The following is a 27689-nucleotide window of genomic DNA, read 5'->3' on the forward strand; positions in this document are numbered from 1 at the left end:
GGGCAGGGGCTCCATCGTGTTGGAACCACATTGTCTGTTGCGTCGATGCAGAAATCTGTTCATCTCTCAAAAGTTGTGGCAATACTTGCTGCAGAAAGATCAAGTAGATAGGTCTGGTTAGACCTATCTACTTGATAATCCATGTACCTTTTGCTTCTTTTCATGTATTATTAAAACGATTTCTCACTTACGGTCTCTTTTCTTTATGGTGCTTCTGTGTACAACACCGCTTCAGGAAAGCATTTCCGACCCCACATTGCTATATGATTTCGAGTTGTCAGGATGTACCCTACCCCTCTTAGAAGTTCTGAAACGTTTAACTGAAACACCCTGTATAAGCTTGAATAGATTGGGATTACTGGTAAGATTCTAATATGGATTGCAGGGTGGTATCAGGGAAGAAAGCAGAGGGTTGTGATTAATGGATATTTTTCAGATTGGTGTAATATCAGGAGTGGGGTTTCTCAAGGATTGATTCCTGGATCTCTATTGTTTCTCATTTTCATTAATGACACTGACAAAGGGATAGAAGGCATGATGTCAAAATTTGCAGATGATGTAAAGATTGGCAGATTCGTTAATGATCAGTGACAAGCAGCATTCTTCAGGATGACTTTAACGGACTTCAAAGATGGTCAGAAAAGTGGCAGCTATGTTTTAATGCTGGCAAATGCAAGGTCTTACATTTGGGGAAATAGCAACCCACAAATAAATTATACACTTGGTGGGTTGAATTAAAAACAATGGAGGAGGAAAGGAATCTGGAAGTTACAATACGGACAGATATGAAGTTTTCTAAACAGTGAAAACAAGCAGCCAGGAAAGCTCATGGTGTCCTATCAATAATTTGTAGATCGCTATTCTGTAGAGATAAAAAAAAAAAAAAAAAAAATTTGCAGCCATTATCAACCCACTGCAGGGTGGAAGCCTCCTCAACAATTCATGCTGAGGGAAATGGACCATAATCTTCCACGCTGGTCCAGTGCGAGTTGGCAGATCAACCGTATTTAGCAGTCAGGGGCTTGAACCCCGGTCTACTCAAAGAGCGTATGTTACTGCACTCCCGCTCCTGACCACTCGGCTACAGAGGCCGTTCTGTAGAGATAGAGAGGTCATAATTCCACTCTATACAGCAACAGTAAGATTACATTTGGCATACTGTGTCCAAGTATGAAGACATCATCTGAAAAACAAAATAGAGCTTCTTGAAAGGGGTTCAAAGACTGGCAACTCAAATGGTGAGATCGGAAGTAGGATGACTGTATGAGGAAAGACTTCGATTATGTTGGCTATGGAGCTTTGCAACCAGGCAACTCGGGGATGACCTGATTGGGGTTTATAAGGCTCTGTGAGGGTTTAGTAAAATGAATGAAGGTAGAATTCTTATTGTGATAAAGAATTCCAGAACTAGGAGTCATAAATTCAAATTACAGAGCTTGAGGTTTAGATTAGATTGTAGGAAATTTTTGTTTTAGCCAGAAAGTCATTGATTGCTGGAACAAGCTGCCCTCGTAGGTAGCTGAGGCTGACAGTTTGAATAAATTCAAAGGTCAACTGGATTGTTACCCGTGTGAGAGGGACGCATATAATTTGTAATTTCTTATCTACTTGTTTGGGTGTTTTTTTGCCAGTGCAGCATAAGTTTGTGGTTTCCTTGCACTTACTATGTCTTCATCTTTAGGTGCAGTTTCAAGGCTACATACTTCATATAGACTACAGACCTCATTCATGAAGGAGTCATAAATTCCTATATATCGAAAAATTATAGGAGTACACTATTCCTATATATCGAAAAATTCCTATATATCATTGACAAGATCCCATGAGCTACTCTTGCAGCCTGTCTGCACTGTCAGAAAACTCAGCTCAGCTCACATAAAAATATATCTTTTTAAGAGTTCTTTCAAGGCTAGCTAATCACTTCAGAGGACCCATACAGAGTTGTAAAATTTGCCTTCTGTATAGTTTGTGATAAATTTATGCAGATCAGTATCAAGATTCTGCACGGTTAATAGTATTTTATGGGCTTGGCACATCCACGGTCCTGAGCTGGATATCATCATTCTTCTCTTTCTTGGTGATTCCCTTTTACTTCTCTCTCTCTCTCTCTCTCTCTCTCTCTCTCTCTCTCTCTCTCTCTCTCTCTCTCTCTCTCTCTCTCTCTCTCAGGATAACTTGTAATTTTTTTAGCTGGTGCAGCATAAGCCTCAGGCTTCCTTGCACTATACGGATAATAATAACAATAATAATAGTAATCTGGATTACTTCCAGAAACACACAGCAGCACTCCACCAGGCCATAAAGAAGATAGACAAGCGGTATACCCCACTCAACCTAAGCGAGGAGTCCTTCCCCCTCAACCAGGAGGTACAAACGAAGCTAGAAAGATAGGCAGAGAAGACACTCCATAGCAGACGCTACAATGATCTCCATCAAGATCACATAGATAAAACTGCTTCCAATGCATGGCTTACGAGTGGGACACTCTTTCCTGAGACTGAAGGATTCATGCTTGCCATCCAAGACCAGGTAATCAACACCAGAAATTATAGAAAATACACTGCCAAGGAGCCCGGAGTGTTCGATGATACATGTCGACGTTGCCACCTGGCCTCAGAAATGATCCAACACATCACTGCGGGGTGCAAGGTGATCACCCAGACTGAGTACACTCATAGACATGACCAGTTAGCAAGGATAATATATCAGAAGCTAGAGAGGAAATACCAGTTGACCAAAGAAAGTGTACCATACAACAAGTACAAACCACAGGCACTACTAGAGACCCCAACCCACAAGCTGTACTGGGACCGCACCATAATAATGGATAGGACAATCCCGCACAACAGACTGGACATAACCCTTGTGGACAAGAAGGAAAAGACTACCTATCTGATTGGCATAGCGGTACCCAACACTGCCAACCTGCAGAAAACCCATGGGGGAAAAAAATCAGGAAGTACACAAACCTAAGAGGAGATCAAAGAGATGTGGCATATGCAACAAGTAACGACCATCCCGATCATCGTGTCAACCACAGGTATGGTGCCAAAGACCCTACATAACAGCCTAGCAGCAATAGGTCTCCCAGCAAACACCTACAAGGAACTCCAGAAAGTTGCAATCCTGAACACCTGTAGTCAGAGAGTTCCTCGACCAACAGTAACACCAGACATAACAACAACCACCCTGTGTACTTCTTAGCAATACCCGTCACGAGGTGGAACCCCCAATCAGGGAGAAATAATATAAAAGCAATAATAATAATAAGAACTTATCATTCAAGCGCATAATTGTATTTGAAAAGGTTGGGAAGGGCAAGGCCCTCAGCAAACAGATGAAGTTTTGTCAACTGCAAATGTCTGAGACATGCTTGTGGTTGCATAATGATGGTGTTTCTGAGTGATCCAACATAAGGTCCAGTATTCTGCAGCATATAAAGAAAACTACACTATATATTTCCTTAAGATAGCAATATCCCAGACATAATGAATATGAATCATCATTCCCAATGTAGCCAGAACACCTTCAGATGAAGTGTCTCCAGATGAATGTGGAAGCAGAATTTAAGAGTAAAAAATGATGCTTAGATACTTATGCTGCTGTGAAACAAGGATTAAAGCATTATATAGTGATAGAAAAATTTATATTGATCTTCTTTTAAGTGAGGAGAATAGAGTATTAGACCTAATCAGGTTTATGTTCATATTTTTATGTTCATATTCTTGTTAGTGGGAAAGGTTAATACAAATCAAATTGAGCAAGGTAATCTACCATATAAATGAGGACAAGGTTAATTCTTGCAGTGACGGTCCAACCAGAGTGATGATATGATTGGAGATTTGGATGATGGGCCTTCGTGTTATTTGTATAGATCGAAAGATCTTTTCTATCATGCAAGAAAGAAAGCAGAATTTTAGAAAAAAAAAACTCCTCCTTATGGTACTCTGACCTTAACCTACTGATTATATGTCTGGTTTCAAGTGTTGAGACGGAGCAGAGAGATGAGAAAAATCTCTCCAGACTGAAGTGTTTTATAAGAGAACATAAAAGGGCATGAATGATAACAGAAACAAAAACTGCTTTGATGTCCAGTTTTTGACAGCAAATCCAGAGGTAGCCTCAAAGGTAGTTAAACATTCTGTTGGTAAGGGAGTAGACTGGTAACCATCGATCATATTTATCTGATGATATGGGTTAAAGTAAAGTTTATAAGCATCCAAGAGTAACAGTACGAGGCATCAAAACGAGGAGCTTTTGGATATTGGAAAGAGGTGCAGCGGGCAATGATGTTGTAAATGAACAGGAAGTTAATTCTGGGACAACAAACTTAGATAATTGGAATGGATGCGTAAGTGCAAATACCTTCTTATTGGTGATTTAAATTACTTTTATTTACTGGAGAAAGTGAGAGGGAAACTTGCCATGGTGGGCAAAATATTTAAATCAACTTGATGATGATAGGAGATCTGAGGATTATCAACAAGTACAGAGCAATGTTGAGAAACAGATGCAAGTTAGGACTGAAACTGAAAGTGTCTGCAATCCTGCCCAGGCACAATAGGAATGATAAGAGGGAGTACAGAAGGGTCTTGACAATCAATCTGGCTCTGCAGAGACTGTGCAAGGATTATGGGATAGAATTTTTATCAGTGTGGTCTGTGCTTGTTAACAGGAGAGACTGTTTCTAAAGGGATGGGATACACTTAAATAGGAGGAGGTGCAAAATTATTTGCTGATGCTATCAAAGCAGTGTTAGGTGGGTTAGAAAACTGCTATCATGGGGGATGCAACCATATTGTAATAAGTGAGCTGATGGAATCTATCCAATAATATTAAAAGAAGCAGTAGAAATGACAATCAAACCTATAGCTAAAATAAGGCATCCTTAAAGTCAGGGAATTCCCTACAACAATGGAGATGTGCAATTGTCCCTCCTATTCACAACAATGGTACAATGTACCTTTAAGTTTGACTTGTATGCCGGGGAAAATAATGCAGTCAATATAGCAAAAATGAAATTATAAAGCAATCTAAGAACAGATTTGTTGGTTGGGGAGCAGATCATGTCAGACCAATCTGATTAGTTACCACAAAGTTGTTAAGAAGAAACTGGATGCTAAGATAATTGGGCAAGTTGCTACAATGGATAAAAGGATGGTTGAGTGGGAGAAGACAGAGTGGTAATCAATGGACACTGCTTTTCGTGAACTAATGTTATTAGTGGAGTCCCCCAGGTTTCAGTGTTGGGTCCACTGTTGTTTTGTATATTTATTAATGATATTGATGAAGGTATATCAGGCTTAATGTCAAAGTTTGCACATGATACAAAGGTTGGCACGGTTGTTAATGACAGTATGCTACTGCAACAGGATCTAGAAAAGTTGGGAAAATGAGCTGAGAAGTGGAAAATGAAGTTTAACATTGATAAATGCAAAGTACTGCATATGGGTAGCATTAACCCCAGCGAAATGTACCAATTGTGTGGTATTACACTCAGGGTAGTGGAGAATGAAAGAGACCTGGGGGTAACTGTGCCCTCAGATATGAAGTTTTCTGAGCAGTGCAGACAGGTGGCCAGGTTAGGTCATGGGGTCTTCTCAATGATATTCAAGGATTTTGCCAACAGGGATAAGGAGGTGATTATCCCCTTGTATAAGGCAATGATCAGACCACACCTTGAATACTGTGTACAGGTCTGGAAGCCCATTTTCAGAAGGACTGCTAGAACGAGTATAGAGAAGGGCAGCAACAAGGCTGGTTAGGGGAACAAAGGGGGTGCTCATACGAAGAAAGGCTTAAGTTCTGCAAATTGCAAAGTCTGGAGACTAGGCACCTGCGAGGTTATCTGATTGAGGTGTATAAGGACTTGAATGGATTGAGCAAGCTCAATGCTGATGGGATTCTTCCTCTTGCTCAGATTACAAACCTGAGGGTGCATAAACTGAAACTAAGGAAAGACATTTGTCGAATAGATTTGTGGAAATTTGCCTTTAGCCAGCGGGTAGTTGATTGATGGAACAAACTTCCATCTGTCGTTGTGGAAGTCAATAGCTTAAATAATTTCAAGGAAGTAGACAAACTTTTGGAATTGGTGGATGGGTGAAATGGGAAGTTTTTTTTTTTTTTTTTTTTTTTTTTTTTTGGCTGATGCTGAATAAGCTTGCTTTCTTGCATCATATACCTCTTCTAATGCTAATAATTCTGACATCATACACTCATATTCAGTAAAGCTTTTGTACTATTCTACAAAAATGATTACTTGTATAAGTTGGAGCAGTGGTATTAGGAACAAGTTACTACTATGAATAAAGGAATGATTAAGTCATGGGAGACAGAGAGCAGTCAACTGGGCACTGCTCTTTATGGCCTAATGTTATGTTTAAAGGGAAATAAAAAAAAGCTTGGTGTTAGGCCCTTTACTGTTTTTAATATTTATTAAAGGTACTGTGTAGGTTGTATTTCAAGTTCAAATTTAGTGTATGAATTTGCCGATGATACAAAGATGTTTTTTTTTTTTTTTTAGAAGCATTAGTAACTAAGGCCATATTGCTCCGGGGATGTACGGTGGTCATTCCCTGACCTTCTGCATCCTCCGTATTTGGTGGTCATGGGCTCGAACCCCGGTCTATACAAAGATGAGCTGGGTAGCTAATAACATTAATCAGTATGCTACTTCAAGATCTAAGTAAACATGGCAGACAACTGAGATTTAATGGTGTTAAATGTAAGATTTTTTGGGTAGCATTAATCCCAGAATACCATACCATTTGGGTAGCACATTAAATCAAAAACTTGCAGGCACTGTGTGAAACTGAAATGTCTGCAAGCTATGCATGTGAGTGGTGATCCAATTGAAGTGTTTAAGGCTTTAAAATATTTGAGTAAACTAAATGCTGAAAGCATCTTTACTCTTGCTGAGACAACAAACACAAATAGACAAATTTAAATTGAAGAAGAATGGTTACAGAACAGATTGTGCAGAAATTTGTCTTTAGCTAAAGTGTAATTGATTGTCGGAATTAAATTCCACCTAATATTGTGGAAGTGGAATAATTTCAATAAATTTAAAGACTGAATAAACTATCAGTGAGAATGGACAAATGCAATGGATAATTTCTTTTTCTTGGTTGATGCTCCATAAGCTTGCACAAAAAGAATTTCTGAATTACCCTGAGAGAGAGAGAGAGAGAGAGAGAGAGAGAGAGAGAGAGAGAGAGAGAGAGAGAGAGAGAGAGAGAGAGGTAGAAGTAGAAGGGAATCACCAAGCCCAAACTCGCCAGATGTGAGCCCCTGGGGTTCTTGCCAATAATAACATGAATACATTATCACAAAGAACTTAATTTTCCAGAAATTGTCTAAATCTTGTGGGTGAACCACTTGCATATAACCGGCTTGCCTTCATTTTTGCCAAATAAAAAAATTTAAAATCTTTGCATTAAGGAACTATTACAAGTAGTGATCATACTGTATTAACATGAAACATATTAAAGGATATGTGAAGAGTTTTAATTTTCACAAGGGAGTTTATGATGGCCTTATTCATTATTTAACCTTTTCACAAACAAGTTACCAGAATGTGTGTTGGCTCCCTGTAATGAGTTGTTGATGACAGCTATGTGGAGTAAATTTCTTTTTGAAATTTTTTAAAAATGAAAACTGTGCATCGATGCTTTTAAATATTAATTTCTTGTTATTTTGAAGTAATGCCCTCATGAAAGTAAAATGGTAAAAAAAAACTCATTTAAGTGCTCATTACTTCACCAATTTCAAGTTCTTGATATACTTGCACACCATACCACTAAAACAATATTTAAGATCCATTTCTCCAATTTCTCGTTGTTCCTTTTTTTTTTTTTTTTTCAGAAGCAGTAATATACTCTACATGTATTTAAATATCACCTAATGGTTTCATCAACTTCTGTTTTAAATTCAGAGAATTTTGGATTTTTTTTAAGCCATAATGGGGTAAGAATGGCTGACAGTTTTTTTTTTTTTTTTTTATGAGAACCCCAAACACGAGAGGTATTATAACCTATAGTACTTAGTACCGTGCTTGGGTTGGAGGTTGAGAAGACGAAAGAAGAAATTTGTTGATATTGGACTTGAACTTCTGTAGATTGTAATTTTCAGGAAATACGTATGAAGGAAGGTTGTTCCAGAAAACGGCAGTTGAATGAATAAATGAGGAAGATGAAAAGTTGGTTCTGTGGATTTGAAGTTGGACAGTAAATGGATGTTGGGTGGTGGCGGCACGTGTTCGGACTGTTTTGAAAGAGAGAGCGGGAATTATAGAAGCCAATTCAGAAGAACAGTGCCCATGGAAGTATCTGCAGAAGAGGCATGCAGCAGAAACAGTGCGTCTATGAGAAAGCGAGTGGAGAGACTCTGTTAGAGATGAATCATTAATTAACCTAACTGCCCTCTTCTGAATGGAATCAAGAAGCCTGAGAGAGGTTTTGGGGGCACCACCCCAGATGTGGGAACAATATTCCATGGCAGGGCGGATTTGCGATTTATACAGAGTGAGCAGCTGTTTGGGAGAAAAGTAACGCCGAGAGCGAAAGAGAAAACCAAGTTTTTAGATGCAGAGGAAGCAATATTTGTAATGTGCTTGTGCCAAGAGAGATTAGAAGTCAGGGTAATCCCCAAAAGAGATATATCATTTTGCCTAGAAATCGGAGTGTCACTAAAGATAAGCATAGGAGCAGAAGAATCCTTTTTGCGAGATATAAGACAAGATTGAGTTTTAGAAGGGTTGAAATCAACTAAGTTGTCTTTGCCCCACTGGAGAATTACCTGAAGATCGGCATTTAAGGAATTGGCAGCAGATTTTCGAGAACTTGAAGCTGATTGAGCTGGACAAGGTTTCTCAAAATGGAAAGTTGAATGCAATGTGCAGTTGTGATGTCTTCCAATTTTCAAAGCTATTTTCATACTGTCATCTATTGAAATTGTGTCCATCATTAGTTAGAAACACAGATAAGAGATTCCAGCATATACTGGAAAAATTCTAGACAATTCATAAATAAATAAGCACATTACCTGAAATGTACTTGAAATGACCTTCAAAAACACAGATGTACATGCATAGCCCCTGAGATCCCATATTGGTACAGAGGACCAATAAACATATTAATCCATTACAGGATGGCTTGATAACATCGCCTGATGAATTTAATCAGATGGATACAGAGTTCAGTAATGTTTTGTACCATTATTCACACATGGTGCTACCAAACCAAACGTTACTAGAAATTAGAAAATTATGTGATCTCGAAAATGGATTTAAAGAAAATATCACATCTGAATGTAGAGAAGCTGATGGACCCTAATCATCAGCTTCTCGTGTATTTTCTGGATTCAAGTGTAATATTAAAGGAAGCAGCATGATAAAATTATCTATAAAACCCTTACAACTGTATTATAATAAGTGTAATCTTGAACTGAGGCGAAGTCCCAAGGGAATTTACAGATGTCTTTGATTTAAAAACAAAGTTCCAAGGGCAATATGAATAACACAACTATAAGCAGACATATTTAAGTCTAGGGCAAGTGTCTCAAACTATGAAAGCCATACATGAATGGCATATTTGTACAGATTTGTACATCATTGTACATGAATGGCATAGACTCATTCTACACATAGCAATGAACAAGTTGGACTTGCTATTTAGTGCATCAACCTCATATTGTGGAGGTACTTCACCACAAGTTGCCTTGCTTGGTGGTTTAGGGGTTTCATGGCAGAGCAGCATCTAAGACTACAGTGCATCAAGTCAAAGGGTATAAAATATAAATATAAAACAGTGAAACTAATTAATATATTATAAAATAAAATATAAAACAATAAATCACTCAGAATAAAATTACAAATTAATATGTTGCAAAAACTTCAATATATCTGACACTTTGCCATCATCTGATAAAATCTGTCTGAGTGTATAAGGCTGATTGTTGTTGGTTTAGGGATTTATTAGGCACATCGGCAACTGTAGCCATGGTGCACCAATATAAGGCTGACGGATGGGTAAAACATATATGGCATTCATTACAGAAAGATATACATTTAATTAAAATGTGCCAAACTGTTAAAATGGTGTCACAACATCTACACATAGGATGATCATTGGCCCTCAGGAATGCAAGTGACAGTGTCCTATGCAGAGCCAAGTAAGGACTATTTCCTCCCAGCAAATCTGTAATGACTAGACTGCCAATGCATAATTAGAGGCTTCATTTGGTTTAGCTTATTGATGGCATGCCCATGCCAAGATTCTTACCATCATGTATATAGTTTTTGTGAATTAAATGATTGTAGTCTCTAACAAGTGGATGTGATTCTTGGCATTGCTGATTTGGATGCAGCATCAGCCACATAACCTCATATGGCCTGTGATACTAACATGGCTAGAGATCCAGCAAAAGCAAATATCAAAGTTTAACTGTGAAAGAGAGTATAGCATTTGCTGTACCTGACATACAACCAGGTGAGGAGAGCTTCTTTTATCTAATAAAGCCTGTAATATGTTTAGAAAATCGGAATAGAACAAGCGTCTTTTAGTACTGGTGGGATTTTATATGATCCAAAGCCAGTTCTATTGGCTCTGCAGTGAATATTAACCAAATATTCACTGCAGTTTTTAACCAAATTTAGTCGATTTATTAACCAACTGTTATATCAAATTATCATCTATAAGTAGATTATAGACCTAGTCAGGATCCTTAGTTTATTCTAAATTGAGATAGCGAGATTTGGAAGCTAATCAATACTTACGAGTCCGTAGAAATACCGTTCATGAATTCCCGCCATTTTTACACGATAGCATAAGCTTAGTGTCGTATAGTGCATAATATAATATTGTCAATTAATCAGTAAATCTATTAATCTTGATAAACTTTATTGTCAATTAAATTGTACTTTTAACTCTATATATATATATATATATATAACGACTTAATCGTAACAAATAATTAATACATAACTATAGTGGTACACGTGATACGGAAGTTGTATAAAGGGAACTCGTAGAAAACACTAGATACCGAAAAAAATATATATATAACATAACTGTTTTGGGATATAACTTAAGGATTTAATTTTTGTTTTGAATTTTATTGAATTAAATCGGAATCATGACTCTGACCAGAGCAGCAAAGCAAAAGGCTCAAGCTAATGGGAGTGCTGTGGTTCAGGGGAGAACTGAGGGGGGCAGTTGCCCTCTGAATCACAGTCTATTAAAATGCACTGTTTGCTTGATGTTTGCGGAGCAGTCGGGTACGGGACATGATACTGCCAAGGGGGATGTCTTTGTGTGTGCACGATGTAAGGAGTGCAAGGAAATCAGGCGACAACTCAGCGTTGTTATGGGCCTTTATGAGAGCTTGAAGGACAGGGTGGATGCCCTCGAAGGAAATAAATTGAGGGGCCCATCAAGCTCTCAGCTGCCCACATCAACGCCAGAGCTTGCACTTGGTCATCAGGCAACACAGAAGCAGTCCCCTAGGCAGAATGCGCTGGTCCCACAGGAACTAGTAGTTGTTGGTGACTCTATTGTCAGGGAAACGGGGAACATACTTTGTAAAAAGGATAGGTGGAATAGGACCAGGGTATGTCTGCCAGGGGCAAAGGTTGATGACGTTGTAGAGCGGATATCATCTTTTAAGGGCACAAAAGGTGATATAGTTGTACACGTTGGCACTAATGATATTAAGAGTAGGAGACCGGCGGAATTACTTAGCAAGTACAGGTCACTGTTGAAAAAAAGCCGTGAATTAGGGTTGAACTTGAAAGTGTCTGCAATTCTGCCCAGACACGATAGGAGGGAGTATATGATGAGAGCCTTGTCGATCAATTCGGCCCTGGAGGGATTGTGCAAGGCTCAAGGGGTAGAATTTTTTTCAGCCTGGACTGTACTTGTTAACAGGAGAGATTGCTTCTACAGGGATGGGATACACTTAAATAGAAAGGGTGCAAGAATTTTTGCTGATGCTGTCGAGGCAGTGTTAGGTGGGTCGGAAAACTGCTAGTTGGGGGGGATACAAGGACTAATAGATTAACGGTAGCCACTGGCAGAGGTGGAAGTGATTCTTGCACTGCTTCTATTGAAATGAGCAGAAGTCTGAAAAACAAGATGCAGGATATTTCAGAGACTGCTGGTAGTCATTGCGGTACAAGTAAACACATGGGTTGTGTTAGGGTAGCTAAGAATAGAAACAGGTGCATGTATACCTGCGTGTACACCAATGCTAGGAGTTTGGTAAATAAATTTGATGAATTTGAGGTATTGCTCAAAACATCAAAGGCAGATATTGTTGGGATATCAGAGACGTGGTGTCACACAGATATAAGTAATGCGGAACTGGAATTTGGGGAATACAATGTGTATAGAAAGGATAGACAGGACAGGAGGGGAGGAGGGGTTATGCTATTAATTAAGAAACACATAAAGTCCAAGGAAGTGAAGCCAGTCGACATCAATGGACAGGGCAGTGTCGAGTCAGTTTGGTGCGACATAAGCATAGGGAAATCAAAATTGAGAGTAGGAGTGTGCTATAGGCCTAATGACTCTGATGAGTATAATAAGATATTGTACAGGGAAATAGAGTGGGCCAGTAAATCGGAGAGTCTTATAATGGGGGACTTTAATTTCCCAGATATTGACTGGAATTTGTGGGTTGGTCACTCGCACACTAGCAAGGCTTTTGTGGATTTATTGGATGATTGTTTTCTACATCAGCATGTTCGTGAGGCAACAAGAGGGAGCAATACTCTTGATCTGATTATCAGTAGTGATTCTTCATGCATTAAGAACCTGCAGATAAATGAACCACTAGGTGGCAGTGATCACAGTGTGTTGAAGTGGGATTTACTCAAGGAGGTAACTACCATCAGAGGTAAAGGGAAGGGTTTTTGTTTTCGTAAAGGCGACTATGATGGTCTGAGACAGTATTTAAATTCTATACAGTGGGACCAACTGATGATGTTACCAACAGCAAACTCAAAATGGGAAGCATTCAAGGAACTAATCTTGGAGGCTACCAGGCTTTACATACCAACTAAGAAATATTGTTCAAGGTTTAGGCCTAAATGGTTGTCAGATGAACTAATGAGACATGTGGCAGAGAAGAAAAATGCATGGGATACATACAAATTAATGGGTGACATGGAAGCCTATGATAGATATAAGTTGGTCTGTAACCAAGTCACAAAGGAGATTAGGCAGGCAAAGGCAGACTATGAAAAATCCTTGGCAAAGGATGCAAAGAAAAACAGAAAAGAGTTTTTTACATACTTGAACTCGAAAAGGAAAGGGATGAATCAGATTGGTCCACTGGATATTGATGTTTCAACAGTTGAGGATCCTGCTCAGGTGGCTAACAATCTAAACGAGTATTTTGCATCTACATTCACGCATGAGGAGTTATTCAGGAAGGAGAATGATGTAGGTAAAGTAAACATTGGCAGTGAGCTGGATGATTTTGTAATAACTGAGAGGAAAGTGGAGGAGAGATTGTTGAGGATAAACATAAAAAAGGCACCTGGGGTGGATGGGATCTATCCAGTTATATTAAAGGAGGCAGCAAAGGAAGTATGCAAACCCCTAGCCATAATTATGAGAGCTTCTTTGGACTCAGGGGAGGTGCCCATAGACTGGAGATGTGCAAATGTAACCCCAATTCACAAAGGAGGATCAAAGGCTGACACAAGTAATTATAGACCTGTTAGTTTAACTTCTGTTCCAGGTAAATTAATGGAGGCACTGGTTAAAGAAGCACTGCAGGATCATCTAGACAAGAATTCAGTTATAGCTCAGACGCAGCATGGTTTTGTTAAGGGCAGGTCTTGCCTGACCAATTTGATTGGATACTATGATGTAGTCACAAAAGAACTGGATGCAGGGAATAACTTTGATATTATATATTTGGATCTTAGAAAGGCTTTTGATACTGTTGCACATGGAAGACTGCTGCACAAATTGGAGCAGTGTGGCATTGGAGGCAAATTGCTGCTATGGATAAGGGGATGGTTGAGTGGCAGAAGACAGAGAGTGGTAATCAATGGACACTGCTCAACGTGGACTAATGTTATTAGTGGAGTTCCTCAAGGTTCAGTGTTGGGTCCGTTGTTGTTTTCGGTGTTTATGAATGATATTGATGATGGGATATCAAGTTTAATGTCCAAGTTTGCAGATGATACAAAGGTTGGCAGGGTCGTTAAGGACAATACTGACGCTATGCTGCTGCAACAGGATCTGGAAAGGTTGAACAGATGGGCTGAGAGGTGGCAAATGAGGTTTAACATCGACAAATGTAAAGTGCTGCATATGGGAAACAGTAACCCCAGAGCAACGTATCAACTCTGCGGTACTACACTGACAGTGGTGGAGAATGAAAAGGACCTGGGGGTAATTGTGCAGGCAGATATGAAGTTCTCTGAGCAGTGCAGACGAGCTGCAAGAGTAGCGCATGGTGTCTTGTCAATGATATACAGGAATTTTTCTAGCAGGGATAAGGAGGTGATTATTCCCTTGTATAAGGCAATGGTAAGGCCACATCTTGAGTACTGTATACAGGTCTGGAGGCCTCATTTCAAGAAGGATGTAGAGCTGCTGGAACGGGTACAGAGAAGGGCAACAAGATTAGTAAATGGAACAAAGGGTTGCTCTTACGAAGAAAGGCTTAAGTTTTGCAAATTACAGAGTCTGGAGACTAGGCACCGGCGAGGTGATCTGATAGAGGTGTATAAGGCTTTGAATGGTTTGAGCATGCTCAATGCCAATGGGATTCTTCATCTTTCTCAGAATAATCACCTCAGAGGGCATAAATTCAAATTGAGGAGGGACGGATGTCGGATAGATGTGCGGAAATTTGCCTTTGGCCAGCGGGTGGTTGGTTGGTGGAACCGACTTCCATCACTTGTTGTTGAAGTTGATAGCCTAAACAAATTTAAAGCTCAACTGGACAGGTATTTCGAACGAACGGAGGGGTGAAATGGGAGTGGTGTGTTTTTTTTTTTTTTTTTTTTTTGGCTGATGCTGAATAAGCTTGCTTTCTTGCATCATATGCCTCTGCTAATGCTAATGCTAATGCTAATATACTACATTCATATGGAATCCAATTGCAGTTAGTTCTGCTTAGGAAAACATAAGAAGAAGAAGATGGCTTGAAGTCCAAAACATTTTGGACTTCAAGCCATCTGTATATACTAGCAATAAGTCAGGGTATTCAGCTCAGTATGCTGCAAAGCGCTGCCAATATATATATACACAGATGTATCAACTTTCAGCAGTTCCTAAGAGTAAAATCATAAGATGAAGTTGCATATTCCAAGGAAGAAGGTTTTTACCTGGCTGAAGTGGATATATTATCCAACGTAAAGTTTATATCTTGAACCAACTCTTGGATCACGATGCCAAAGGAGTGACTGGCAGTTCTGCACGTTATACAGATTTTCTTATCATGACATATAAACAGAAGTCCACATAGGCTGGTCTGGCAAAATTTTTTTATTATTATTATTATTAAAATCAGTTTATTTCCCAAGAAACCTTGGGTCACCCCGGGACGGCTCTGTGCCAGAAGGGCGTGAATATTTACAGACTAAGGTGCGAGGAACGCATATACAATTAACAACCGTACATGTGTACTCGACCCGAAATATTTACAGGATTAAATATACAATAATGTACAAAATATACAGTAATATACAAAACATATGATTGCATGAAGACAAAAATTCTTTGTCAAATACAAATAGGCAAGTTAAAAAAAAGTCTGTCCAGGAGCAGGTGAGTATTATAAGTTCATAATCTGGTAGCAGTTCTTGAGGATTTCCTTCCTGTAGGGCTTGTCTTCACAGAACCTATCAGGGTGGATCCTAAATTTATTAAAGATCCGAAGACAATTGGCTGGAAACATGTTCCTCAGGGAATCGATGTTTGACAGCGTAAGACGTAGAGGGAGACAGGAGTCGGGGTGCTCCCCTCTTGCCCTCCTAGGGCCAGAGATTAACGTGGATACCGATGGAGCATCAATTTGCCTCGTTATAAGCCGCGCAAGCGTGAGGACATTTTTTGTCATGATGATATGTCTCCAGGGAGTGGTGCCCAGATTTGCTTGTAGGATAGATCTGGAGATAGTTAGGGGGTGGCCTAACACCCTGTTCATCCATCTAAGCAACCAGTACTCTAAACTGAGATACTTCTGAAGGTATGACGCAGGGGCAGATGACCAAATTTCTGAAGCATAGAGAGGAATCGGCGTAATACACCTCAGGATGTGCCGAACAAGCAGCGCTGGCTGATGCACACCAACGAGCTCTTGACGCACTGCCCAAAGAGCAGCGTACGTCTTCTGCCTCATCCTGGCAAAGTGAGGCTGAAATGTGAGCCCAACGTCCCAGGTGAGGCCAAGATCAGTATGAGAGGTCACCTTTTGCACCGGTTCCCCACTAACAAAGATTTGGATATCATTTTTGACTTTCTTCTTGGTTATCGTCAGTTGTGCTGATTTTTAATTTTAATTTTATGACATATTGTAATGACAAAAGTTGTGTTGGCATTGCACTACTTTAAATAAAAGGCACTGCTCCAATGGAGTAGTATATTGTTTTTTCATTTATTTAAAGTGTAGGACACTACTCAGACCCATGTTTTGACTTCTGAAGTTAATGTGGTTGAACTCACAATCTTTTTAGCTCCAGGCTGACAAGTTTACTTAGACCCAGGTTTTGACTCTGAATGGGATTTTTGTCAGCCGGCTGGAACACAATTGTGAAGACCTGAGCAACCCAGTGATGAGATATATCTACAATATGTGAGATGCAAAATAGTGCAGCAAGTAAAGTAGAAAGCGGCCTCCGTAGCCTAGTGCTCAGGAGTGGGAGTGCAGTAGCACATGTTCTTTGAGTAGAGTGGGATTCAGGCACCTGACTGCTAAATATGGTCGCTCTGCCAACCTGCACTGGACCAGCATGGCAGATTATGGTCCATTTCCCTCAATATATCTCATTGAGGAGGCTTCCATCCTGCAGTGGATAGATAATGGCTGCAATTTTAGTTAAGGACAAAAACCTCAAGCTATGAATTCTATACAGAATCATTGTACATGTCAAGCACAGCCTCTTTCTGTACACAGCTATGATTTTTTTTCCATTTATTAATACACACAATTTTACATATATACATTTTCAATTTCATCATCCAGGGTGGGGGGGGTTTGTATTGTGGTGGCTCCAAGGCAATAGCCCATCTCCACCTTTGTTCTCTGTGGTGCAGAAACTCTAGGCCACTTCGCCACCTGGCACCCGTCCAAGGCACGATGAGGAGCCCATAATGGGTTTAATGTGCTTATGTGCACAAAATCCTGCACTCACCAGGGCGACTCCATAGCCAGGTGGGAAGGAGCAGCAGTGCATAGCACACGCTTCTTGATTAGACCGGGGTTCGAGCCGGTCACCACCAAATACGGAGGATGCCGAAAAGTCAGGGAATGACCACCGCATATCCCGGAGCAATATAGCCTTAGTTGCTAATGCTCCTAAAAACCAAATAACAACAACAGCACCCACCAGAGGCAGTGCAATACTGATGGGTGCCAGCAATCCTGCTCACAGGTTACCCAGACCTGGGAGCCAGCAAAGCAAAAAAAAAAAAATTAGTGGCATAGTTACCCATAGTAGTACCACTACTTATTTTTATGTAAACATGGCACTCAACACTTAAATTATAGCAATTTAACATTTCCCACTACTTAAATACTTATTAAGTTTACTCATAATAGTGCAGAGTCCAAACAAATGAAAAATGTACACAGCTATGAACAAAATGGGTTTGCTACTTGTGCATCAACCAATACACTCCTCCACTGGAGAAACCCGTTTTATTTAGAGTACATGCAGTTGATAACTAAGTAATAAACCCAGTTTGCTCGTAGCTATGTACAGAAACAGACTATGCCTGATATATACAATGATTGCATAACCACAAACTTAACTACTGTGGCAGGGAAAATTAGGGAGTCCGTGATTAAGAATGTATTGGCAGCATCTGGATACAAATGGAATAAAAAGAGAAATGGCAAAGGTTTATTTGAGAAAAATCATATCCAAGTCATGCGTTAAGGTCTTATAAGATTTCTGGCATAGTTAAAGTAATTCTGACGTGGTTTAAAAAATATATTTCTGTAATCAATTTAACAGTGCAATAGTTTAACAATGAACCATGCATGGTTTTGTAGCAGTATACAGGCTCAATCTCACAAAACAGTTTTAATACATTATCCACAGCTATAATCAATCCTATTTACACTTTAGTAAGGCTTTTGATACAAATCGCACATGTGCAGCTTCGATGACAATTGCTTCTGAATGGGTTTGGGTTCCTTGTTGTTAATGAATTTTTTTCAAGATATAGCCCAGAACTGGTGTCAAAGTTTGTTGTTTGTACAAAAGTTACAAGGGTAATAAATGATAACTAAGGCATGCTAATCAGTAATACCTACTCAAATTATTTAGTTTATTTAGTCCAAAAAATTTATTTAAAAACAAAAATACTGTATAAATTTTGCAATGAAACAAAGGTTTCTTACTAAAGTACAATGTGTAAGAAAAAGAGATCCAACAAATGAGATATACTGTGATGCGTGTGAATGCTACATTTTGATTGGCCATGAGCTGAATGCTAAAACTGGTTGTTCTATGAACCGTGTCTGATTCAGTTTTTTTTTTTTTTTTTTTTACGTGAACAACAAACAAGAGAGGTATTAGAACCTATAGTACTTAGTGCCGTGCTTGGGTTGGAGGTTGAGAAGACGAAAGAAGATATTTGTTGACATTGGACTTGAACTTCTGTAGATTGTAATTTTCAGGAAATAAGTATGAAGGAAGGTTGTTCCAGAAAACAGCAGTTGAATGAATAAATGAGGAAGATGAAAAGTTGGTTCTGTGTGTTTGAAGTTGGACAGTAAATGGATGTTGGCTGGTGGCGACACATGTTCGGACTGTTTTGAATGAGAGAGCGGGAATTATAGAAGCCAATTCAGAAGAACAGTGCCCATGGAAGTATCTGTAGAAGAGGCATGCAGCAGAAACAGTACGTCTATGAGAAAGCGAGTGGAGACACTCTGTTAGAGATGAATCATTAATTAACCTAACTGCCCTCTTCTGAATGAAATCAAGAAGCCTGAGAGAGGTTTTGGGGGCACCACCCCAGATGTGGGAACAATATTCCATGGCAGGGCGGATTTGCGATTTATACAGTGTGAGCAGCTGTTTGGAAGAAAAGTAACGCCGAGAGCGAAAGAGAAAACCAAGTTTTTTAGATGCAGAGGAAGCAATATTTGTAATGTGCTTGTGCCAAGAGAGATTAGAAGTCAGGGTAATCCCCAAAAGAGATATATCATTTTGCCTAGAAATCGGAGTGTCACTAAAGATAAGCATAGGCGCAGAAGAATCCTTTTTGCGAGATTATTATTATTATTATTGTTGTTATTATTATTAGCCATATAGTACAAGGAAGCCTGAGGCTTATGCTGTACTAGGCAAGAGAGAGAGAGTTAGAAGTAAAAGGGAATCACCAAGAAAGAGAAGAATGATGATATCCAGCTCAGGACCCTGGGTGTGCCAAGCCCAGACTCACCAGATGTGAGCCCCTGGGGTTGAACTGGTTGTTCTATGAACCGTGAGTCTGATTCAGTTTTTTTTTTCTTTTTATGTGACAAGACAAGACTGAGTTTTAGAAGGGTTGAAATCAACTAAGTTGTCTTTGCCCCACGGGAGAATTACCTGAAGATTGGCATTTAAGGAATTGGTAGCAGATTTTCGAGAAGTTGAAGCTGATTGAGCAGGACAAGGTTTCTCAAAATGGAAAATGGAATGCAATGTGCTATCATCGGCAAAACTATGGATAGGATTTCCAGTCAATGGAAGAAGGTCATTAATATACAAGTGGAAAAGAGTGGGGTCATTAATATACAAGAGGAGAAAGAACTGAACCTTGGGGGATACCGGCATTAGTGGAGAAGTTAGAAGACAGAGAGCCATCTACCATCACCCTCAGCGAGCAATCAGAGAGAAAACTGGATAACCAATTACTAAAAACAGTTGGCGAACCATAAGATGGAAGCTTGTTTAGAAGACCTTTATGCCAAACACGATCAAAAGCCTTTGAGATGTCAAGAGCAACTAATTGCGTTTCACTGAACCTTTTCCATTGAATTAGTCCATAAATGGGTAACATAAGCCAGAATATCACCAGTGGATCGACACTGACGGAATCCATACTGGCGATCATTGATCAGGCGGAAGGTTTCTAGGTAGTTTAAGAGTTGGCAGTTAATTGATTTCTCCATTACTTTAGAAAGAGTAGAAGTAATTGCAATGGGACGATAATTGGATGGGAGGGATTTGTCACCCTTTTTAGGAACTGGCTGGATATGAGCAAATTTCCAAGCAGAAGAAAAAACACCTTTGGAATAAGAAAGTGAAAAAAGGCGGCAAAGAATAGGAGTAAGTTCAGGAGCACAGGTTTTGAGAACAAGTGGAGAAATACAATCAGACCTGGAGCTTTCTTAGCATCAAGATTCATCAAAATCCTTCTGATATCCTTTTGACGGAAGACCACAGGAGGCATTGAACGGAGCGTGTTAGGAATGGTGGGAGGTGTTTTACCAAGATCATTAATACATGAGCTGGAAGAAAAATGGGATGCTAGCAGGTCAGCTTTATCCTTAGCTGAAGTGACAACAGAACCATCTGGTTTGGACAGAGGTGGGAGCAGAGATGGGCAAAAGTTGCGGCCAATAGCTTTGGCAAGAGACCAGAATGCTTGGCTTTACAATTGTTGCGAGCTTTGGTGTAGGCAGAAAATGAAACTGAAGAATTAGAAATAAGCCAATTACGATATGCAACATTCTTCTCTTGAACAGCCTTAGCACATTTATTGGAAAACCAAGGTTTAGATAAAGGACGAGATTTTAAAGTGGAGTGTGGGATAAAGGATTCCATTCCTGCAAGAATAATTTCACTGACATGATCTGAGCAAACGTTGACATCAGAAGTTTTGAAACAGTAATCCAACCAAGGAAAAGAAGAAAAGAAGTCTCACAGGTCATCCATTTTGCATTCTTTAATGCCAAACAACACAAGGTTGGGAATAGCCATGAGATAAAGGTTCCATTAGAGAAGAGACAATCACCAAGTTGTGATCTGAAGTGCCTAAAGGACCTCTCACTTCGACCGTGTACTTAGAAGGGTTGTTTGTGAGAAAAAGATCAAGCATATTGGCTGTATGATTAGGATTGTCCGGTATTCTTGTAGGCAAATGAACAATCTGTGCTAGGTCATTAGTAATTGCAAAAGCCTCAGCTTCTCTACCTGCTGGGTCAGTGTGACTAGAAAACGGAAGCCAGCTGGAGTTGTAAACATTAAAATCACCAAGGAAAATTACCTCACTGTTAGGAAAGTTGGACTGGAGAAAGTCAAGTTGCAAAGAGAGGAAGTCAAAGAGCTCCAAGTGATTAGTTGAGTTGGGAGAACGGTAGAGACAACAGATGAATTTGACACAATGAGGTAGAGAGATTTTAAGCCAGAGAAGATAAAAGAGAGGAGATTCCAAATTGCCAAGTCTCTGACAGGGAATATCAGAACGGACGTATGTACAAGTACCACCTTTGAGGCGAAAGGAATCATACAGCGAATAATTTGGGCATCTGAGATGAGCAGTAGTTGAATCAACCGATAACTGATATTCTGTCAGAAAAAGTACACGGGGTTTGGCAGACTGCAAGTGGAAATGGACATCGTTGAGATTAGAATTGAGACCACGTATATTTGTGAAATGAATTAGGAAGTGCTTGGGAGGTTTAGATCTTTTCGCAGATAAGCTTGCTCTATTAGTTTGACAATTCACGGTATATTCAATAGTAAGAAAAAGTGGATGGGACATGCTGTATGAAGTAATGAAATTTTTGGATATGGCTTACACGTGGTAAGAATATACCCAGATCCTTGACATAATGTGGCCTCGACAATGCTCCCCGCATACACACTACTCGGACTCCCTCCAGTCACTACCACCTAGTTATTGTACAGTCGATGTGGCATGGTCACATAGGCTTCTGGAGAATGACATACAGGATTTTGTTTTTGTATATATATAATATGTACATGTGAGCTTTATGACCGATCTCTATTTAGATTAATTAATTTATTTATTACTGTTTCTTCTAAGGTATAAATTAACTTTTTATGGGATTAAATATATAAATTTAAATTTACATAATTTTAGTATTTAAAAATTAAAAGAAATTTTCATTAAATACAAAATGAGCGAAAAATGCATGCAAACAACATTAAATAGATTTCTTGATAAAAAACTGAAAACTGTGCAAGAAAATCTACAAACATGTGGAAATGATAACGACATGACCTCTTCTTTTCCATCAAGATCTAAAGATGAGAGAAACAGCAACAGAATTAAAACTGAATTGGCCCCATGTTTGTAATGCTGACATGTGGACTGAGAAGAAAAAGCATATCCTTGGTTTACATGCGACGCTGGAAAATTAGGATGTTTGACTTGTGCTGCTGTAAAAAAATTAGGGCCATCTGAAACGCAGGGAGTTAGCATTTCAAAGGAATGGAGTTTGGTAGTAGTATCATCTTATGGCAAGGATAGAAGTGCACAACTGACATCTTTGCGTAAGAAAATTTATGAACATTCAAAAAAGTACTTCATATATACAGGCTGAAAAAATCTTGCAAGCTGCAAATGAACATTTAAAAGCAGAAATTGATCAAATAAATGACTCCGAAATTTCTAGCACCTGTAAGATTTTTAGAACTGCATATTATATTGCGAAACACGATCGACCATATTCTGACCATTTTGAGTTGTTACAACTTCAAGAATTGAATCGCACTGTTATTGCTCACGGTTTGTGTTCAAGATTAAGTGCTACTAATATAATAGAGCATGTCGCAAGGCAAATGAAATTAAAATTGTGCCAACAAATTGTGGACATACGTGGAAACTTATCAATTCTCACTGTGAGTCTACTAATCTAAGCAAGAAATCTACTATGATTATTTATATAAAATGTGAAACCAATAAAATGAAAGATCCACATTATTTGTTTCTTGATTTAATTGAATTGCCAGATCAAACAGCTTTCACAATAACAGAGCCTCTTAAAATGTCTTGAAAAATACGGATTTGACGACAATTATTTAAAACACTATTTAATTTCTTTTACGAGCGATGAGGCAAGTGTTATGTTGGGCAGAAAATCTGGAGTTAGAAATAACTTATTAGAAAAATATCCAAATTTGATCATGTGGCATTTTTTAAACCATCGGCTTGAGTTGGAGATCCAATATCAGAAGTTCACGGAATTAACCATTTTCAAATATTTATGGACAAGCTGTAGTCAATCTCCAAAAAACCAGAGAGAAATAGAAGCATGCACTACCAGCATTGGCGAAGAAATTAAAAGGATTGGATGGGTATTTAATGAAAGGTGGGTGGCCAGCTTCTTTAGGACCATATCAGCAGTTTGGCAAAATTTTGCATCTTTATGCCATCATTTTGAAAATGCCAGTAAAGATAACAACCGAAACAGTCCATGTTCAACGGATTATATAAATGAATTTCATCCAAACAATTTGTTCTAAATTTAGCCCTGATGTAAGATGTATTGTTTGAGCTATCGATTCTTTCAGAGTCATTGCAAAAAAGATATAAGACAATAGTACATGCAGACAAATTGATTCGTCATACAATTCGTTACTTGGAATTTTTAAAAGGTTCTCAAAATGAAAAAAAGTTGTTAGAAGCCTCAGATGCTATTGAAAAAATGCAATTATTTTCAGTAACATTAATGGACAATAACAAAGTAACATTAAATCATAGAAATCAATTTCTAAACAGTATTATTAATAATATGAAGCATAGGCTGAGTGTTAGTACAGATTCTACTGAATTTACTGAAGGAATTTCAACTTCAGACATTATAAAAGAGTTGCAAATTCTTGAGCCAAGCAAATGGCCATCTAAAATTGATCTTGGATTTGGAGAAAATGAAATAGTATCTCTCTGTAAATGTTTTAATTTATCTTTCACAAAACTTTTGAATGCCTACAGGGATTATTTAGTTAAATGGTTGTTGTAGTGCGGCCACAGATTTGGAAAATTTAAAAACTTATTCCAAAATTATAGCTTGCAGTTCTTCTGAATGCAAGTGTGGCTTCAGTAGTATGAATTTAATATTAACTGAGAAAAGATCCTGTATTCTTGTCGAACATGGGGCAAGTTTGTTGTTTATTAAACTACACAGTCCACCATTAGAATTATGGAGTCTAAATTTTTATGTCCAAACTTGGTTGCAGTCTCATTGTTCTGCTGTTGTCCAACAAACAAAAAGGGCAATCACACAAGAATATATGTAATCGATCCTGTATGGGAATTTCTATGATTCTTCTGAACAGGATTTTTTATATTATTTTGGAGTTTTTGATTTTGTTTTTTCTTTTCTAATTTTTCAAATTTTTTGTCTTTGTTTTTTACTTTTGAAATTTTTATATAATAGTTATAAATAAACACAATCTGCCTTGCAGGGAACCCAGTTTTGTGGGCTTTGTTGCTAGCAAAAATGTAGAACTTCTGATTTATCAGTTAAAATTTTTAAATTAAGACTTCTATTTCCATGCCAAATGAAAAACACCTATGAAATAAGTGTAAAAGGGAAACACAGAAGTGGAGTTAATTCTTGAGTATGACATTTAAGAACAAGTAGAAAAATGCCATCAGGACAGGAAAAATCCATGGTTTCATTATTGTTCAAGATTCATCTCATCTAATGTCTGCTAATTGGAAAAAAACAGGGAAGCATTGAATGGAAGAGATTCAATTTGGGAGGAGGAGAAATTTATCAAGCTTTACCATCTAACTTTTCCTCAATGAAAGAATTAGAGGAAAACTGAGATCCTATAAATCAGCTTTATCTTTAGATGAGGATGCAGTAGAACCATCAGAATGCAACACAGATGGAAGTATGGATGGAAAGAAGTTTGATCGATAGCAGCGACAGGAAATGAAAAGCTTGACTTTCATCCTGACAAGAAGAAAGTTTCTGACTCTTAACCATATCAACATAGTTTGAATTTATTAAAAACTCGCAAACAAATTATTAATAAATAAAAAGCAAGATTTAATGTACATAGAAAATGAAAGTGAAAATATGGATATGAGCCAATAGTCACATTGCTGTATTCTTATCTTGAACAATCGCATAATGTTTATTGGAAAAACCAAGGTTGAGACAAGAGTTCAGGGATGGAATGAGAAATAAAGAATTACATTCCTACAAGAATAATTTCACTGTCATGACCTATGCAAATATTAGAATCAGAAGATTAAAAACAGTAGTCTCATCAAAGAAAAATACAATCAAAATGTCAATACTGTACTGATTTTAAATTTCTGTTGGCATTTTTTTCTGGAATTATTGATTGTTGTTGTTGTTATTTGGTTTTTAGGAGCATTAGCAACTAAGGCCATATTGCTACGGGGATATGTGGTGGTCATTCCCTGACCTTTCCACATCCTCCGTATTTGGTGGTCATGGGCTCGAACCCCGGTCTAATCAAGAAGCATGTGCTACGCACTGCTGCTCCTACCCACCTGGCTATGGAATTATTGAGGTCAGGTGCATAATAGAAAAGCCCACTATAGCAAGCTGACTTAACTTTTTATACCTAGTTATATCTTGTAATTGTAGTTCTGTTGCTATAAATATATTTCATTTAGGATGGGGGAGGGGAAGTTAAATTCTATATACCTCTAGTCCCTACAAAGTAAGATTTCTGATGTTACTGGTTATTAAAATATGGGTTTGCAAGTCGTTTAGGTTTTTCAGCAGCAGTGAGAGAGGGAAGAAAAACAACAAAAAAAATTTAAAGAATTGTGCAGTGTAAAGGATGGGAAGTGGTGATTTACGGAAGTGCTTAGTGATCACCTATAAACACTGTCTGTATTTCTTTATATAAGGATCATAGATGAACTAGCATATTAATACATTTTGAATACAACGATGTAGTTATTGAACTCACCTTTTTAGGTTCCATATAAATATCAAATCTGCCTATTGCCACATATTAGTTTGAAAAGTGTCTTGCAGTTGGCCATCATGGAATCGTCCTAAAAAGATTACCACAGGATGCGTCAAAACCTGCTCGACGGAAACACCTGATGGATTATAATTCAACAACAAATGCACATTAGTATAAATAACAAACATCAATTCATTATCAACTTCTCACTTCCAACACGTATACATTTTTCCTCAGTGTGAATGTCAACATGCAAATGACATACTAAAGAGGACAACAAGATATTATATCTCTTTGGGAAGACTGTTTCAGATGTTAAAAATGAATATAACAGAGGCTGAAAGCTGTCCTAATGGAAACTGGAAATGTTTTGTAGAATCATACCTTTTTTTTTTTTTTTTTACATGTGTTTCAAGACTTGTGCAAATTGTATTAAATCAAGTTTCAACATATTATCTAACTAAAACCAACACATAAATCTCAAGTGGGTAAGATATTTAATTCCGTGTTGTCTAAGTGATACACACTGAATATTTGTCGTGGTGCACATAATAAATCACGCGATAAGTTTTACTAGATATTTTTACTAATTAAAAAATAACTCTGAAAAGCAGCACAAACAAATAAAGTTCCCCAATTATCTTTCAAACATTCTAGCACAATATACTTCGGCAGCTACAGGAACGATGCTTTTCTTACGAAAAAAATTAATTATTATTTAGTTTCCCGAAAATTCGATAGATGGAGAAAGAGCCAGATTTTCAATACTTATCTATCATATTATAATACATACAAATATATCCGTGCATTTTCAAAACTAATTTGAACGAATTTTAAAATAATAATAATAATTTTTTCCCATTAAACCATTAATTGTTTTTTAACAGTTTATGGTTTAATTTATAATATAAGCATGCGCTTTTCGTAGTTTCATCCAGCACTGGATGAAATAGGCTTTTAATAATTAAATGATTTAATAATAATAATAATGAGGAAATTAGCTTTAGCGTTAGTAGCAGCAGTAGTAATCGAAGATGTGATGCAAGAAAGCAAGCCTACGTAGCATCAGCCAAAAAAAAAAAAAACATTTTAAACACCCTTTTCTCCAGGGGTTCACATCTGGTGAGCATGAGTTTGGCATACCCAGGGTCTTGAGCTGGATATCATCATTCTTCTCTTTCTTGGTGATTCCTTTCTACTTTTCTCTTTCTCTCTCAGCGTAATTCGGGATTTTTTATTTTATGTTTTTTTTTTTTTTTTTTTTTGGCTGGTGCAGCATAAGCCTCAGGCTTTCTTGCACCATATGGCTAATAATAATAATAATTCCCTCTAAACGTTTGTCCAGTTCCTCCTTGAATTTATTTAAACTATCAACTTCCACAACGACAGACGGAAGTTTGTTCCAGCAATCAACTACCCGATAGCTAAAGGCAAATTTCCGCACATTTACTCTATAACTGTCTTTTCTCAATTTGAATTTATGCACACTCAGGTTAATTGATGGAGTTAACTTCCATCAATTCACAAAAGTCTGTATCCTCCAAAAACTAACGTGAAAATCAAACGTTAATTTGTTTAC

At 38.1% G+C, this 27689-nt stretch overlaps 1 protein-coding gene across 2 annotated transcripts in view; it reads right to left on the reverse strand.

Moving 5' to 3' along the window:
• The window catches only part of LOC150076469 (uncharacterized), a 43495-nt gene extending 16186 nt beyond the window's left edge, over positions 1-27309 (reverse strand). The window contains exons 1-2 of one of the 2 annotated variants that reach the window (XM_090387145.1): positions 27254-27309; positions 26111-26198 (exon numbers count right to left, since the gene is read on the reverse strand). The gene's annotated coding sequence lies outside the window, so the exon portion shown is untranslated. Of the gene's footprint in view, positions 1-26110; positions 26773-27253 lie in introns of those variants that run through there. The other variant, XM_090387144.1, reaches the window with a different exon arrangement.
• Positions 27310-27689: the final 380 nt, after the last annotated feature.

The sequence above is a fragment of the Mastigoproctus giganteus genome, chromosome 13 (assembly GCF_048544385.1).
Source record: "Mastigoproctus giganteus isolate SK-2022 chromosome 13, ASM4854438v1, whole genome shotgun sequence".
Lineage (NCBI taxonomy): Eukaryota > Metazoa > Arthropoda > Arachnida > Uropygi > Thelyphonidae > Mastigoproctus > Mastigoproctus giganteus.